Here is an 18,395-nt window from a genome sequence, read left to right on the forward strand (position 1 = left end):
CCGTGTTGCTGGAAAATCAAACTTATCAGCGGAAGTGACGTCACGATAAGACGCGCGTGACGTCTTATCAGCTGTCCTTGGTGCTCTGGCTGCTGCTGGCTCATTTCACTCGCGGCAGCCGCGCAGTGCACATCCTTATCTATAGGCTAGGCTCTATATTGCAGGGTGACCTTGAGTGGGACTTAGACGCTGAGCGAGGCAGCCGGGCAACACGGGCCTTAGATTTACTAGGCCCGTGTTGCTGGAAAATCAAACTGTTGATTGCGCAACGGGGACTGATAAGGCGCGCTGGCGCTGTGTGCGCCTGGTGGGGGGCAGGAAGTATATCCGGTTCTGAGGCAGCAGCAAGCTCAGTCGACTCGAAGCAGCCGCACGAAGCACACAGCCATGCCGTATAGGAGGAGAATGTATAGAAGAAGGAGCAGACTGCCAGTGTACAAGACAGTGGACAGTTTTAGTTTTGTTCCTAATAATGTTTCTCAAGAGGAGTTATTGACTGGTCCCATCACTTTTGTTGGTTGCAAGATTAACTTTTCATGTACTACTACAGAACTTGTTCCTGGTAATTACAAGACAGTGGACAGTTTTAGTTTTGTTCCTAATAATGTTTCTCAAGAGGAGTTATTGACTGGACCCATCACTTTTGTTGGTTGCAAGATTAACTTTTCATGTACTACTACAGAACTTGTTCCTGGTAATTCATGGTTAACACTTGCCATAGTACGAGGTAGTGATAAAGCATTACAAGGATTGGAGTCGTACTATGACAGAGATATTATCTGTTATCGGACCTTTTCAATTGGTGTACAAGGTGATAGGAACTATGGAACAGGTGTTGTACATACTGATAAACCATTTTCATTATATACAAGAAACAGGAGACGTGTAAATGCTAATGAAAGAATTTGCTTAACAAGAGTGATAGGGCACAAATCGCAGAATATCTGAGTGACCACCATCAAACGTTCATTTCTGAGGAAGAGGATGTGGAACAAAAATGGAAAAAATTCGCGAACATCGTCCAGTACGCCTTAGATAAGTTCGCACCGACTAAGGTCCAAAGCGAGGGGAAAGATCCACTGTGGTATAACAATCATGTACGACAGGTACTACGGAAACAAAGAAAGCTTCATCATAGGTTTAAGAGTAGTCGAATCATAGCTGATAAGGAAAAGCTGAACGAAGCGAAAAAGAGCGTAAAGAGAGCAATGAGAGAAGCATTCAACGAATTCGAACATAAAACATTGGCAAACAATCTAAACAAGAACCCTAAAAAGTTTTGGTCATATGTAAAATCGGTAAGCGGATCTAAATCCCCTATTCAGTCACTCGTTGACCACGATGGCACCGAAACAGAGGACGACCGAAGAAAGGCAGAAATACTGAATTCAGTGTTCCGAAACTGTTTCACTGCGGAAAATCGTAACACGGTCCCTGACTTCAGCCGTCGCACGGACGCCAAAATGGAAAATATTGAAATAAACGATATCGGAATTGAAAAACAACTGCTATCACTTAGTAGCGGAAAAGCATCCGGACCAGACGAGATACCCTTAAGATTCTACAGTGATTATGCTAAAGAACTTGCCCCCTTTCTATCAGCAATTTATCGTAGATCGCTGGAAGAACGTAAAGTACCTAGCGACTGGAAGAAAGCGCAGGTCGTTCCCATTTTCAAGAAGGGTCATAAATCAGATGCGAATAATTATAGGCCTATTTCGCTTACGTCAATCTGTTGTAGAATAATGGAACATGTTTTGTGTTCTCGTATTATGACGTTCTTAGATAATACAAATCTCCTTCATCATAACCAACATGGATTCCGCAAACAGAGATCGTGTGAAACTCAGTTCGCCCTATTTGCCCAAGAAATTCACAGTGCCGTAGACACTGGCGAGCAGATTGATGCCGTATTCCTGGACTTCAGGAAGGCATTTGATACGGTTCCGCACTTACGTTTAGTGAAAAAAATACGAGCTTACGGAATATCGGACCAGGTTTGTGATTGGATTCAGGATTTCCTAGAAGAAAGAACACAACATGTCATTCTTAACGGTTCAAAATCTGCAGATGTAGAGGTAATTTCGGGAGTACCGCAGGGAAGCGTGATAGGACCTTTATTGTTTACAATATACATAAATGACTTAGTTGACAACATCGGTAGCTCCGTGAGGCTATTTGCAGATGACACGGTTGTCTACAAGAAAGTAGCAACATCAGAAGACTCGTACGTACTCCAGGAGGACCTGCAGAGAATTAATGCATGGTGCGACAGCTGGCAGCTTTCCCTAAACGTAGATAAATGTAATATAATGCGCATACATAGGGGCAGAAATCCATTCCAGTACGATTATGCCATAGGTGGTAAATCATTGGAAGCGGTAACGACCGTAAAATACTTAGGAGTTACTATCCGGAGCGATCTGAAGTGGAATGATCACATAAAACAAATAGTGGGAAAAGCAGGCGCCAGGTTGAGATTCATAGGACGAATTCTAAGAAAATGTGACTCATCGACGAAAGAAGTAGCTTACAAAACGCTTGTTCGTCCGATTCTTGAGTATTGCTCATCAGTATGGGACCCTTACCAGGTTGGATTAATAGAAGAGATAGATATGATCCAGCGAAAAGCAGCGCGATTCGTCATGGGGACATTTAGTCAGCGCGAGAGCGTTACGGAGATGCTGAACAAGCTCCAGTGGCGGACACTTCAAGAAAGGCGTTACGCAATACGGAGAGGTTTATTATCGAAATTACGAGAGAGCACATTCCGGGAAGAGATGGGCAACATATTACTACCGCCCACATATATCTCGCGTAATGATCACAACGAAAAGATCCGAGAAATTAGAGCAAATACGGAGACTTACAAGCAGTCGTTCTTCCCACGCACAACTCGTGAATGGAACAGGGAAGGGGGGATCAGATAGTGGTACAATAAGTACCCTCCGCCACACACCGTAAGGTGGCTCGCGGAGTATAGATGTAGATGAAGTACAAGAAGACTGAGTCTATGATTAGGGCCCTTCCTGTGAGACCTGTTTTAGATTCCGATGCATTACTGCAGGTTTACTGTATAACATGGACCTTCACATTGACGATGAAACACAGAAATTGCATCGGAATTAAATGCAAAAGGCACAATGCCGACTTCAGTACGAGAAGACTGAGCCTTCTTACCGTCTATGTTTTGAGCCTTTCCTGTGAGACCAGTATTAAATTCCGAAGCTTCACTTCAAGTATACTGTATCCTTTGGACCTTAACATTGACGATGAAACACAGAAATTGCATCGGAATTAAATATAAAAGGCACAATGCTGTTTTAAGTACTAGAAGACTGACTTTTCTTATTGTCTATGTTTTGAGCCTTTCCTGTGCGACCAGTTTTAGATTCCGATGCTTCACTTCAGGTTTACTGCATCCCGTGGATCTTCACACTGATGATGAAACACAGAAATCGCATCAGAATTAAATACAAGAAGCACAATGCCGACTTAAGTACAAGAAGACTGAGTTTTCTTAGTGTCTATGTTTTCAGCCGTTACTGAGCGACCAGTTTTAGATTCCGATGCTTCACTTCAGGTTTACTGTATCCCTTGGGCCTTCACTTTGACGATGAAACACAAATATTGCAGTTGAGTTAAATACAAAAGTCACAATGCCGACATAAGTACAAGAGGACTGAGTCATCATACTCTCTATGATTTGAGCCTTTCCTATGACATCAGCTTTAGATTCCGATGCGTCTCTTCAGGTTTACTGTATCCCATGGACTTTCACATTGACGATGAAACACAGTAATTGCACCGGAATGAAACACAAAAGGCAAAATACCGACATATGTACAAGAAGACTGAGTCTTCTTACAGTCTATCTTTTGAGCCTCTCCTGTGACACCAGTTTTAGATTCCGATGCTTCACTTCAGGTTTATTGTATCCCTTGTACCTTCACTTTGACGATGAAACACAGTAATTCCATCATTACTAAATACAAAAGCACAATGCCGACTTAAGTACAAGACGACTGACTTTTCTTAGTGTCTATGCTTTATGCTTTTCCTGTGAGACCAGTTTTAGATTCCGATGCTTCACTTCAGGTTTACTGTATCCCGTGGCCCTTCACTTTGACGATGAAACACAAACATTGCATCGGAATTAAATACAAAAGGCACAATGCCGACTTAAGTACAAGAACACTGTGTCATCCTGCTGTCTGTGTTTTGAGCCTTCCCTATGAGACCAGTTTCAGATTCCGGTGCTTCGCTTCAGGTTTACTGTATACCTTCGACCTTCACTTTGACAATGAAACGCAAAAATTGCACCAGAATTAATTACAAAAGGCACAATAGCGACTTAAGTACAAGAAGACCGAGTCTTCTTACTGTCTATGCTAAGAGGCTTTCCTGTGTCACCAGTTTCAGATTCCGAAGCTTCACTTCCATTTTACAGTATCCCTTGGACCTTCACTTTGGTGGTGAAACACAGCAATTGCTATGTAATTAAATACAAAAGACACTATGCCGACTTAGGTACAAGAAGACTGAGTCTTCTTACTGTCTATGTTTTGAGCCTTTCCTGTGAGACCACTTTTAGATTCTGATGCTTCACTTCAGGTTTACTGTATCCCTTTGACCTTCACATTGACGATGAAACACAGAAATTGCATCGGAATTAAATACAAAAGGCACAATGCTGTTTTAAGTACAAGAAGACTGACTTTTCTTAGTGTCTATTTTTTGAGCCTCTCCTGTGAGACTAGTTTTATTTTCCGATGCTTCACGTCTAATTTACAGTATCCCTTGGACTTTCACTTTGACGATGAAAGACAGAAATTGCGTCGTAATTAAATACTAAAGGCACAATGCCGACTTAAGTACAAGAAGACTGACTTTTCATAGTGTCTATGCTCTGATACATTCCTGTGAGACCAATTATAGATTCCGATGCTTCACTTCAGGTTTACTGTATTCCTTGGTCCTTCACTTCGACAGTGAAACACAAAAATAGCATCTAAAATAAATACAAAAAGCACAAAGCCGACTTAAGCACCAGGAGACTTTGTCATCTTACTGGCTATGCTTTGTGCCTTTCCAGTGAGACCAGTTTTAGATTCCGATCCTTCACTTCAGGTTTACTGTATCCCTTGGACCATCACTTTGACGATGAAACACAGATATCGCATCAGAATTAAATACAAACGGCACAATGCCAACTTAAGTACAAGAAAACTGACTTTTCTTAGCGTCTATGTTTCGAGACTTTCCTGTGTCACCAGTTTATGATTACGATGCACCACAGCTGGTTTACTGCATCCCTTGGAACTTCACATTCACGATTAAACACAGAATTTGCATCGGAATAGAATACATAAATCACCTTGACGACTTAAGTACAAGAAGACTGACTTTTCTTATTGTCTATGTTTTGAGCCTTTCCTGTGCGACCAGTTTTAGATTCCGATGCTTCACTTCAGGTTTACTGTATCCCTTGGAACTTCACACTGATGATGAAACACAGAAATCGCATCAGAATTAAATACAAGAAGCACAATGCCGACAGAAGTACAAGAAGACTGAGTTTTCTTAGTGTCTATGTTTTGAGCCGTTCCTGAGCGACCAGTTTTAGATTCCGATGCTTCACTTCAGGTTTACTGTATCCCTTGGGCCTTCACTTTGACGATGAAACACAAATATTGCAGTTGAGTTAAATACAAAAGGCACAATGCCGACTTAAGTACAAGACGACTGACTTTTCTTAGTGTCTATGTTTGATGCTTTTCCTGTGAGACCAGTTTTAGATTCCGATGCTTCACTTCAGGTTTACAGTATCCCGTGGCCCTTCACTTTGACGATGAAACACAAACATTGCATCGGAATTAAATACAAAAGACTCAATGCCGACTTAAGTACAAGAACACTGTGTCATCCTGCTGTCTATGTTTTGAGCCTTCCCTATGAGACCAGCTTCAGATTCCGGTGCTTCGCTTCAGGTTTACTGTATACCTTCGACCTTCACTTTGACAATGAAACGCAAAAATTGCACCAGAATTAATTACAAAAGGCACAACAGCGACTTAAGTACAAGAAGACCGAGTCTTCTTACTGTCTATGCTAAGAGGCTCTCCTGTGTCACCAGTTTTAGATTCCGAAGCTTCACTTCCATTTTACATTATCCCTTGGACCTTCACTTTGGTGGTGAAACACAGCAATTGCTACGTAATTAAATACAAAAGACACTATGCCGACTTAGGTACAAGAAGACTGAGTCTTCTTACTGTCTATGTTTTGAGCCTTTCCTGTGAGACCACTTTTAGATTCTGATGCTTCACTTCAGGTTTACTGTATCCCTTGGACCTTCACTTTGACGATGAAACACCAACATTGCATCGGAATTAAATCCAAATGGCACAATGCTGACTGAAGAACAATAAGACTGAGTTTTCTCTCCGTCTATGTTTGGAGCGTTTCCTGTGAGACCAGTTTTAGATTCTGGTGTATCGCTTCACTTTAATAGTATCCCTTGGACCTTCACATTGACGATGAAACACAGAAAATGCATCGAAATTAAATACAAAGGGCACAATGCCGACTTAAGTACAAGAAAACTGCCTTTTCTTACTGTCTATGTTTTGAGCTTTTCCTGTGTCCCCAGTTTTAGATTCCGATGCACAACTGCAGATTTACTGTATCCCTTCGACCTTCACATTGACGGTGAAACACAGATATAGCATCGGAATTAAATACAAAATGCACAATGTCGACTTAAGTACAAGAAGACTGACTTTTCTTGATGTCTATGTTTTGAGCCTTTCCTGTGAGACCAGTTCTGATTTCGATGCTTCACTTCAGGTTAACTGTATCCCTTGGACCTTCACTTTGACCATGGAACACAGAAATTGCATCGGAATTCAATACAAAAGGCACAATAAAGACATAAGTACAAGAAGGCTGAGTCTTCTTACCGTCTATGTTTTGAGCCTTTCCTGTGAGACAGTTTTGTATTCCGATGCTTCTCGTCAGGTTTACTGTATCCCTTGGACCACCGCATTGGCGATGAAACACAGAAATTGCATAGGAATTAAATATAAAAGTTACAATGCCGACTTAAGTACAAGAAAACTGAGTCATCTTACTGTCTATGCCTTGAGCCTTTTCTGTGTCACCAGTTATAGATTCCGATGCTTCACTTCAGGTTTACTGTATCCTTTGGACCTTCCCTTTGGCGATGAAATACAGAAATTGTATCGGAATTACATACAAAATGCACAATGCCGACTTAAGTACAAGAAGACTGAGTCATCTTACCGTCTATGATTTGGGCCCTTCCTGTGAGACCAGTTTTACTTTCCGATGCATGACTGCAGGTTTACTGTATAACTTCGACCTTCACATTGACGATGAAACACAGAAATTGCATCGGAATTAAATACAAAAGGCACAATCCTGTTTTAAGTACAAGAAGACTGACTTTTCTTAGTGTCTATTTTTTGAGCCTCTTCTGTGAGACTAGTTTTATTTTCCGATGCTTCACGTCTAATTTACTGTATCCCTTGGACTTTCACTTTGACGATGAAACACAGATATTGCGTCGTAATTAAATACTAAAGGCACAATGCCGACTTAAGTACAAGAAGACTGACTTTTCATAGTGTCTATGCTCTGATACATTCCTGTGAGACCAATTATAGATTCCGATGCTTCACTTCAGGTTTACTGTAATCCTAGGTCCTTCACTTCGACAATGAAACACAAAAATAGCATCCAAAATAAATACAAAAAGCACAAAGCCGACTTAAGCACCAGGAGATTTTGTCATCTTACTGGCTATGCTTTGTGCCTTTCCAGTGAGACCAGTTTTAGATTCCGATGCTTCACTTCAGGTTTACTGTATCCCTTGGACCATCACTTTGACGATGAAACACAGATATCGCATCAGAATTAAATACAAAAGGCACAATGCCGACTTAAGTACAAGAAAACTGACTTTACTTAGTGTCTCTGGTTCGAGACTTTCCTGTGTCCCCAGTTTATGATTACGATGCACCACAGCTGGTTTAATGCATCCCTTGGAACTTCTCATTCACGATTAAACACAGAATTTGCTTCGGAATTGAATACATAAATCACCTTGACGACTTAAGTACAAGAAGACTGACTTTTCTTATTGTCTATGTTTTGAGCCTTTCCTGTGCGACCAGTTTTAGATTCCGATGCTTCACTTCAGGTTTACTGTATCCCTTGGACCTTCACATTGACGATGGAACACAGAATTCGCATCAGAATTAAATACAAATAGCACAATGCCGAATTAAGTACAAGAAGACTGACTTTTCTTAGTGTCTATGTTTCGAGCCTTTCCTGTGTCCCCAGTTTTAGATTGCGATGCACAACAGCAGGTTTACTGTATTCCTTGGACCTTCACATTGACGATGAAACAATGAAATTGCATCGGAATTAAATACAAAAGGCACAATGCCGACATAAGTTCAAGAAGACTAACTTTTCTTAGTGTATCAGTATTGAGCCTTTTCTTTGTCAAAAGTTTTAGATTCCAATGCACAATTGCTGGTTTGCTGTATCCCTTGGAACTTCACTTTCACAATGAAACACAGTAACTACATCGGAATTAAATACAAAAGGTACAATGCCGATGTAAGAACAAGAGGACTGAGTCTTCACACTGTCTGTGCTTTGAGCCTTTCCTGTGTCACCAGTTTTAGATTCCGATGCTTCACTTCAGGTTTACTGTATCCCTTAGACCTTCATTTTGACGATGAAGCACAGAAATTGCATCGGAATTAAATACATAAGTCACAATGCCGACTTAAGTACGTGAAGACGGTTTTTTATTAGTGTCTATGATTCGAGCCTTTCGTGTGTCACCAGTTTTGGATTCCCATGCACAACTGCAGGTTTACTGTATCCATTGGAACTTCGCAATCACGATTAAACACAGAAATTGCATCGGAATTAAATATAAAAGGCACAAGGCCGACTTAAGCAACAGAAGACTTTGACATCATTCTGTCTATGATTTGAGCCTTTCCTGAGAGACCAGTTTTAGATTCCGATGCTTCACTTCAGGTTTACTGTATCCCTTGGACCTTCACATTGACGATGAAACACAGAAATCGCATCAGAATTAAATGCAAAAGGCACAATGCCGACTTAAGTACGTGAAGACAGTTTTTTTAATAGTGTCTATGATACGAGCCTTTCGTGTGTCACCAGTTTTGGATTCCCATGCACAACTGCAGGTTTCTTGTATCCATTGGAACTTCGCAATCACGATTAAACACAGAAACTGCTACAGAATTAATTACATGAGGCACAATGCCGACTTAAGTACAAGAAGATTGATTTTTCCTAGAGTCTATGATTCGAGCCTATACTATGTCACCAGTTTTAGATTCCGATGCACAACTGCAGGTTTACTGTACCCCTTCGCCTTCACATTGACGATGAAACATGAAATTGCATCGGAATTAAATACAAATGGCACAATGCCGACTTAAGTAAAAGAAGACTGAGTTTTATTAGTGTCTATGTTTCGAGCCTTTCCTTTGTCACCAGTTTTAGATTACGATGCTTCACTTCAGGTTTACTGAATCCCTTGGACCTTTATATTGACGATGAAACACAAAAATTGCATTGGAATTATATACAAAAGGCACAAGGCCGACTTAAGCACCAGAAACTTTGTCATCATACTGTCTATGTTTTGGGGCCCACCTGCGAGACCAGATTTGGATTCCGATGCTTCACTTCAGGTTTACTGAATCCCTTGGACCTTCATTTTGACGATGAAACACAAAAACTGCATCAGAATTGAATACAAAAAGCACAATGCCGAATTAAGTACAAGAAGACTGACTTTTCTTAGTGTCTTTGTTTCGAGCTTTTCCTGTGTCCCCAGTTTTAGATTCCGATGCACAACTGCAGGTTTACTGTAATCCTTATAACTTCACAATCACGATGAAACACAGAAATTGCATCGGAATTTTATACATAAGGCGCAATACCTACTTAAGTACAAGAAGACTGAATCCTCTTACCGTCAATGGCTTGAGCCTTTCCTGTGAGACCAGTTTAAGATTCCGATGCTTCACTTCAGGTTTACTGAATCATTTGAACCTTCAAAAGGCACAATGCCGACTGAAGTACTAGAGGACTGAGTCGTCTTACTGTCTATGATTTGAGACATTTCTGTGAAACCGGTTTTAGATTCCGATGCTTCACTTCAGGTTTACTGTATTCCTCGGACCTTCACATTGACGATGAAACACAGAAACTGCATCGGAATTAGTTACATAAGGCACAATGCCGAGTTAAGTACAAGAAGATTTACTTTTCTTAGAGTCTATGATTCGAGTCTATACTGTGTCACCAGCTTTAGAGTCCGATGCACAACTGCAGGTTTACTATACCCCTTCGACATTCACATTGACGATGAAACACAGAAACTGTATCGGAATTAAGTACAAAAGGTATAATGCCGACTTAAGTAGAAGAAGACTGACTTTTATTAGTGTCTATGTTTCGAGCCTTTCCTGTGACAGCAGGTTTGGCTTCCGATGCACAACTGCAGGTTTACTGTATCCTTTGGACCTTAGCCTTCACGATTAAACACAGAAATTGCGTCGGAATTAAATACATAAGGCACGATGCCGACTTAAGTACAAGAAGACTGAGTCCTCTTACCGTCTATGCTTTGAGCCTTTCCTGTGTCACCAGTTTTAGAATCCGATGCTACATTTCAGGTTTACTGAATCCCTTAAGCCTTCACTTTGATGACGAAACACAGAAATTGCATCGGAATTAAATACAAAAAGCACAATGCCAACTGAAGTACAAGAAGACTGATATCTTTTCGTGTCTATGTTTCAAGCCTTTACTGTGTCACCAGTTTTAGATTTCGTTGCACAACTGCCGGTTTACTGTACCCCTTCGACCTTCACATTGACGATGAAACACAGAAAATGCATCGGGATTAAATACAAAAGGCACAATGTCGACTTAAGTACAAGAAGACTGAGTCTACTTATCGTCTAAGTTTTGAGCCTTTCCTGTGCGACCAGTTTTAGATTACGATGCTTTACTCCAAGTTTACTGCAACCCTTGGGCCATCACATTGACGATGAAACACAGAGGTTGCATCAGAATTAAATACAAAGGGCTCAATGCCGACTAAAGTACAAGATGGCTGACTTTTATTAGTGTCTATGTTTCGAGCCTTTCCTGTGTCACCAGTTTTAGATTCCGATGCACAACTGCAGGTTTACTGTAATCCTTATAACTTCACAATCACGATTAAACACAGAAATTGCATCGGAATTTAATACATAAGGCACAATACCTACTTAAGTACAAGAAGACTGAATCCTCTTACCGTCAATGGCTTGAGCCTTTCCTGTGAGACCAGTTTAAGATTCCGATGCTTCACTTCAGGTTTACTGAATCACTTGGACCTTCAGATTCACGATGAAACACAGAAATTGCATCGGAATTAAATATGAAACGCACAATGCCGTAATAAGTACAAGAAGACAGACTTTTCTTGGTGTCTATGTTTCGAGCCTTTACTTTGTCACCAGTTTAAGATTCCGATGCCCAACTGCTGGTTTGCTGTATCCCTTGGACCTTCACATTGACGATGAAACGCAGTAAATGCATCAGAATTAACTACAAACGGGACAATGCCGCCTTAAGTACAAGGAGACTGACATTTCTTAGTGTCTGTGTTTTGAGCCTTTCCTGTGTCACCATTTTTAGATTCCGTTGCACAACTGCTGGTTATCTGTATCCCTTAGACCTTAACATTGACGATGAAACACAGTAATTGCATCGGAATTAAATACAAAAAGCACAATGCCGACTTAAGTACAAGAAGACTGACTTTTTTTAGTGTCTATGTTTCGAGCCTTTACTGTGTCGCCAGTTTTAAATTGCGATGCACAACTGCAGGTTTACTGTACCCCTTCAACTTTCACTTTGACGATGAATCACATAAATTGCATCGGAGTTAAATACAGAAGGCACAACGCCGACGTAAGAACAAAAAGGCTGACTTTTCATAGTGTCTATGCTTTGAGCCTTTCCTGTGAGACCAATTTTAGATTCCGATGCTTCACTTCGGGTTTACTCATTCCCTTGGACCTTCACTTTGACGATGAAACACAAATATAGGATCGGAATTAATTAGAAAAGGCCCAATCCTGACTTAGGTACAAGAAGACTAACGTTTCATTGTGTCTATGATTTGAGCCTTTTCTGTGATACCAGTTTTAGATTCCGATGCTACACTTCAGGTTTACTGAATCACTTGGACATTTACATTGACGATGAAACACAAAAATTGCATCGGAATTAATTTCAAAAGGCACTAGGCTGACTTAAGTACCAGAAGACTTTCTCATGTTACTGTCTATCATTTGAGCCTTTCCAGTGAGGCCAGTTTTAGATTCTGATGCTTCACTTCAGGTTTACTGTAGCCGTTGGACCTTCACATTGCCCATGAGACACAGCAATTGCATCGGAAACAAATACAAAAGATACAATGCCAACGTAGGTACAAGATGCCTGAGTCTTCTTACCGTCTACGTTTTGAGCCATTCCTGTGAGACCAGTTTTAAATTCCGATGCTTGACTGCAGGTTTCCTGTATCACTTGGACCTTCACATTGACAATGAAACTGAGAAATTGCATTGGAATTAATTAGAAAGTGCCCAATGTCGACTTAAGTGCAAGAAGACTGACTTTTCTTAGTGTCTATGCTTTGAACCCTCCCTGTGAGACCAGGTTTAGATTCCGATGCTTCACGTCTGGTTTACTGTATCCCTTGGACACTCACATACACAATGATACATAGATATTTCATTGTAATTAAATACATAAAGCACAGTGCTGACTTAAGTACAAGAAGGCTGAGTCTTCTTACCGTCTATGATTTGGGCCATTCCTGTGAGACCAGTTTTAGTTTCCCATGCTTCACTTCAGGTTTACAGTATCCCTAGGACCATCACTTTGACGATGAAACACAGAAATTGCATCGGAATTAAATATAAAATGCACAATGCCGATTTAAGTACATGAAGACTGACTTCTCTTTGTGTCTATGTTTTGAGCCTTTCCTGTGTCACCAGTTGTGGATTCCGATGCACCACTGCAGGTTTACTGTATCCCTTGGAACTTCACATTCATGATTAAACACCGAAATTGCATCGGAATTAAATACAAAAGCCACAATGCCGACTTCAGTACAAGAAAGCTGAGTCCTCTCACCGTCTATGGTTTGAGCCTTTCCTGTGAGTCCAGTTTTAGATTCCGATGCTTGACTGCAGGTTTCCTGTATCACTTGGACCTTCACATTGACGATGAAACAGAGAAATTGCATCGGAATTAAATACAAAGTGCCCAATGCCGACTTAAGTACAAGAAGACTGAGTCTTCTTAGCGTCTATGTTTTGAGCCTCTCCCTTGAGACCAGTTTTGGATTCCGATGCTTCTTTTCAGGTATACTGTCTCCCTTGGACGTTCACTTTGACGGTGAAATGCAAATATTGCTTCGGAATTAAATACGAAAGGCACAATGCCGACTTAAGTACAAGAAGAGAGACTTTTATTAGTGTATATGTTTCAAGCCTTTCCTGTGTCACCAGTATTAGATTGCGATGCACAACTGCTGGTTTACTGTATCCCTTGGTACTTCGTATTCACGATCAAACACAGATATTTCATTGGAATTAAATACATAAGACACAATGGTGACTTAAGTACAAGGAGACCGAGTCCTCTTACCGTCTATGATTTGGGCCATTCCTGAGAGACCAGTTTTAGTTTCCCATGCATCACTTCAGGTTTACTGTATCCCTTGGACCATCACTTTGACGATGAAACACAGAAATTGCATCGTAATTAAATACAAAAGGCACCATGCCGACTGAAGTACAAGAAGACTGAGCCCTCTTACCGTCTATGTTTTGAGCCTTTCCTGCGTCACCAGTTTTAGGTTCCGATGCTTCACGTCCAATTGACTGTATCCCTTGGACCCTCACTTTGACGATGAATCACATAAATTGCATCGGAATTAAATACAAAAGGCACAACGCCGACGTAAGGTCAAAAAGATTGACTATTCATAGTGTCTATGCTTTGAGCCTTTCCTGTGAGACCAGTTTTAGATTCCGATGCTTCACTTCAGGTTTACTGAATCCCTTGGATCTTCACTTCGACGATGAAACACAAATATAGCATCGGAATTAAATAGAAAAGGCACAATCCCGACTTAAGTACCAGATGACTTTCTCATCTTACTGTCTATCATTTGAGCCTTTCCAGTGAGACCAGTTTCGATTACGATGCTTCACTTCAGGTTTACTGTATCCGTTGGACCTTCACATTGCCCATGAAACACAGCAATTGCATCGGAAACAAATACAAAAGCCACAATGCCAACTTAGGTACAAGAAGCCTGAGACTTCGTACCGTTTACGTTTTGAGCCTTTCCTGTGAAACCAGTTTTAGAATCCGATGATTCACTTCAGGTTTACTGAATCCCTTGCACCTGCACTTTGACGACGAAACACAAAAGTAGCATCGGAACTAAATACAAAGGGCACAATTCCGACTTAGGTACAACGAGACTGACTTTTCTTAGTGTCTATGTATAACCATTTCCAGTGTCACCAGTCTTAGATTCCGTTGCACTACTGCAGGTTTTCTGTATCCCTTGGAACTTCACATTCACGATTAAACACAGAAATTGCCTGGGAATTAAATACGATAGCCACAATGACGACTTAAGTACGAGAAGGCTGAGTCCTCTTACCGTCTATGGTTTGAGCCTTTCCTGTGAGTCCAGTTTCAGATTCCGATGATTGACTGCAGGTTTCCCGTATCACTTACAACTTCACATTGATGATGAAACAGAGAAATTGCTTCGGATTTAAATAGAAAAGGCTCAATGCCGACATAAGTGCAAGAAGACAGACTTTTCTTGGTGTCTATGTTTCGAGCCTTTACTTTGTCACCAGTTTAAGATTCCGATGCCCAACTGCTGGTTTGCTGTATCCCTTGGACCTTCACATTGACGATGAAACGCAGTAAATGCATCAGAATTAACTACAAACGGGACAATGCCGCCTTAAGTACAAGAAGACTGACATTTCTTAGTGTCTGTGTTTTGAGCCTTTCCTGTGTCACCATTTTTAGATTCCGTTGCACAACTGCTGGTTATCTGTATCCCTTAGACCTTAACATTGACGATGAAACACAGTAATTGCATCGGAATTAAATACAAAAAGCACAATGCCGACTTAAGTACAAGAAGACTGACTTTTTTTAGTGTCTATGTTTCGAGCCTTTACTGTGTCGCCAGTTTTAAATTGCGATGCACAACTGCAGGTTTACTGTACCCCTTCAACTTTCACTTTGACGATGAATCACATAAATTGCATCGGAGTTAAATACAGAGGGCACAACGCCGACGTAAGAACAAAAAGGCTGACTTTTCATAGTGTCTATGCTTTGAGCCTTTCCTGTGAGACCAATTTTAGATTCCGATGCTTCACTTCGGGTTTACTTATTCCCTTGGACCTTCACTTTGACGATGAAACACAAATATAGCATCGGAATTAATTAGAAAAGGCCCAATCCTGACTTAGGTACAAGAAGACTAACGTTTCATAGTGTCTATGATTTGAGCCTTTTCTGTGATACCAGTTTTAGATTCCGATGCTACACTTCAGGTTTACTGAATCACTTGGACATTTACATTGACGATGAAACACAAAAATTGCATCGGAATTAATTTCAAAAGGCACTAGGCTGACTTAAGTACCAGAAGACTTTCTCATGTTACTGTCTATCATTTGAGCCTTTCCAGTGAGGCCAGTTTTAGATTCTGATGCTTCACTTCAGGTTTACTGTAGCCGTTGGACCTTCACATTGCCCATGAGACACAGCAATTGCATCGGAAACAAATACAAAAGATACAATGCCAACGTAGGTACAAGATGCCTGAGTCTTCTTACCGTCTACGTTTTGAGCCATTCCTGTGAGATCAGTTTTAAATTCCGATGCTTGACTGCAGGTTTCCTGTATCACTTGGACCTTCACATTGACAATGAAACTGAGAAATTGCATTGGAATTAATTAGAAAGTGCCCAATGTCGACTTAAGTGCAAGAAGACTGACTTTTCTTAGTGTCTATGCTTTGAACCCTCCCTGTGAGACCAGGTTTAGATTCCGATGCTTCACGTCTGGTTTACTGTATCCCTTGGACACTCACATACACAATGATACATAGATATTTCATTGTAATTAAATACATAAAGCACAGTGCTGACTTAAGTACAAGAAGACTGAGTCTTCTTACCGTCTATGATTTGGGCCATTCCTGTGAGACCAGTTTTAGTTTCCCATGCTTCACTTCAGGTTTACAGTATCCCTTGGACCATCACTTTGACGATGAAACACAGAAATTGCATCGGAATTAAATATAAAATGCACAATGCCGATTTAAGTACATGAAGACTGACTTCTCTTTGTGTCTATGTTTTGAGCCTTTCCTGTGTCACCAGTTGTGGATTCCGATGCACCACTGCAGGTTTACTGTATCCCTTGGAACTTCGCATTCACGATTAAGCACAGAAATTGCATCGGAATTAAATACAAAAGTCACAATGCCGACTTAAGTACATGAAGACTGAGTCCTCTTACCGTCAATGATTTGAACCTTTCCTGAGAGACCAGTTTTAGATTCCGATGCTTGGCTGCAGGTTTACGGTATCACTTGGACCTTCACATTCACGATGAAACACCGAAATTGAAACAGAATTAACCACAAAATGCACAATGCCGTCATAAGTACAAGAAGACTGTCATTTCTTAGTGTCTATGTTTCGAGCCTTTTCTGTGTCACCAGTTTTAGATTCCGATACACAGCTGCAGGTTTACTGTATCCCTTGGAACTTCGCATTCACGATTAAGCACAGAAATTGCATCGGAATTAAATACAAAAGGCACAATGCCGACTTAAGTACAATAAGACTGACTTATCTTAGTGTCTATGTTTTGAGCCTTTCCTGTGCTCCAGTTTCAGATTACGATGCGCAACAGCAGGTTCACTGTATCCCTTGGAACTTCACATTCACGATTAAACACAGAAATTGCATCGGAATTATATACATAAGGCACAATACCGACTTAAGTACAAGAAGACTGAGTCCTCATTTCGTCTATGATTTGAGCCTATCCTGTGAGACCAGTTTTAGATTCCGATGCTTCACTTCAGGTTTACTGAATCCCTTGGACCTTCACTTTGACGACGAAACAGAAAAGTAGCATCTGAATTAAATTCAAAGACTTAGGTACAACGAGACTGACTTTTCTTAGTGTCTATGTCTGACCCTTTCCAGTGTCACCAGTTTTAGATTCCGTTGCACTACTGCAGGTTTTCTGTAACCCTTCGAACTTCACATTCACGATTAAACACAGTAATTGCCTCGGAATTAAATACGTAAGCCACAATGACGACATAAGTACGAGAAGGCTGAGTCCTCTTACCGTCAATTGTTTGAGCCTTTCCTGTGAGTCCAGTTTTAGATTCCGATGCTTGACTGCAGGTTTCCCGTATCACTTACAACTTCACATTGATGATGAAACAGAGAAATTGCTTCGGAATTAATTACAAAATGCACAATGCCAACTTAAGTACAAGAAGACTGACTTTTCATAGTGTGTATGTTCGAGTCTTTTCTATGTCACCAGTTTTAGATTCCGAAGCACAACAGCTGGTGTACTGTATCCCTTGGACTTTCACATTGATGATGAAAGGCAGAAATTGCATCGGAAGTAATTACAAAATGCCTAATGCCGACTTAAGTACAAGAAGACTGACTTTTCTTTGTGTCTATGTTTTGAACCTTCTCTGTGGGACCACGTTTAGATTCCGATGCTTCACGTCTGGTTTACTGAATCCCTTGGACCTTCACATAGACAATGAAACACAGAATGAGCATCGGAATGAAATACAAAAGGCACGATGCCGACTTAAGTACAAGTAGACTGAGTCTTCTTACTGTATATGCTTAGAGCCTTTCCTGTGTCACCAGTTTTAGATTCCGATGCTTCACTTCAGGTTTACTGTATCACTTGGAATTTCACATTGACGATGATACACAGATATTGCATCGGAATTAATTACAAAAGGCACAATGCCGACTTCAGTACATGAAGAAAGACTTTTCTTAGTGTCTATGTTTCCAGCATTTCCTGTGTTTCCAGTTATAGATTCCGATGCTTCACGTCCAATTTACTGTATCCCTTGGACCTTCACTTTGACGATGAAACACAGAAATTGCATCGTAATTTAATACAAAAGGCACAATACCGAC

The sequence above is a fragment of the Schistocerca americana genome, chromosome 1 (genome assembly GCF_021461395.2).
Source record: "Schistocerca americana isolate TAMUIC-IGC-003095 chromosome 1, iqSchAmer2.1, whole genome shotgun sequence".
Classification (NCBI taxonomy): Eukaryota; Metazoa; Arthropoda; class Insecta; order Orthoptera; family Acrididae; genus Schistocerca; species Schistocerca americana.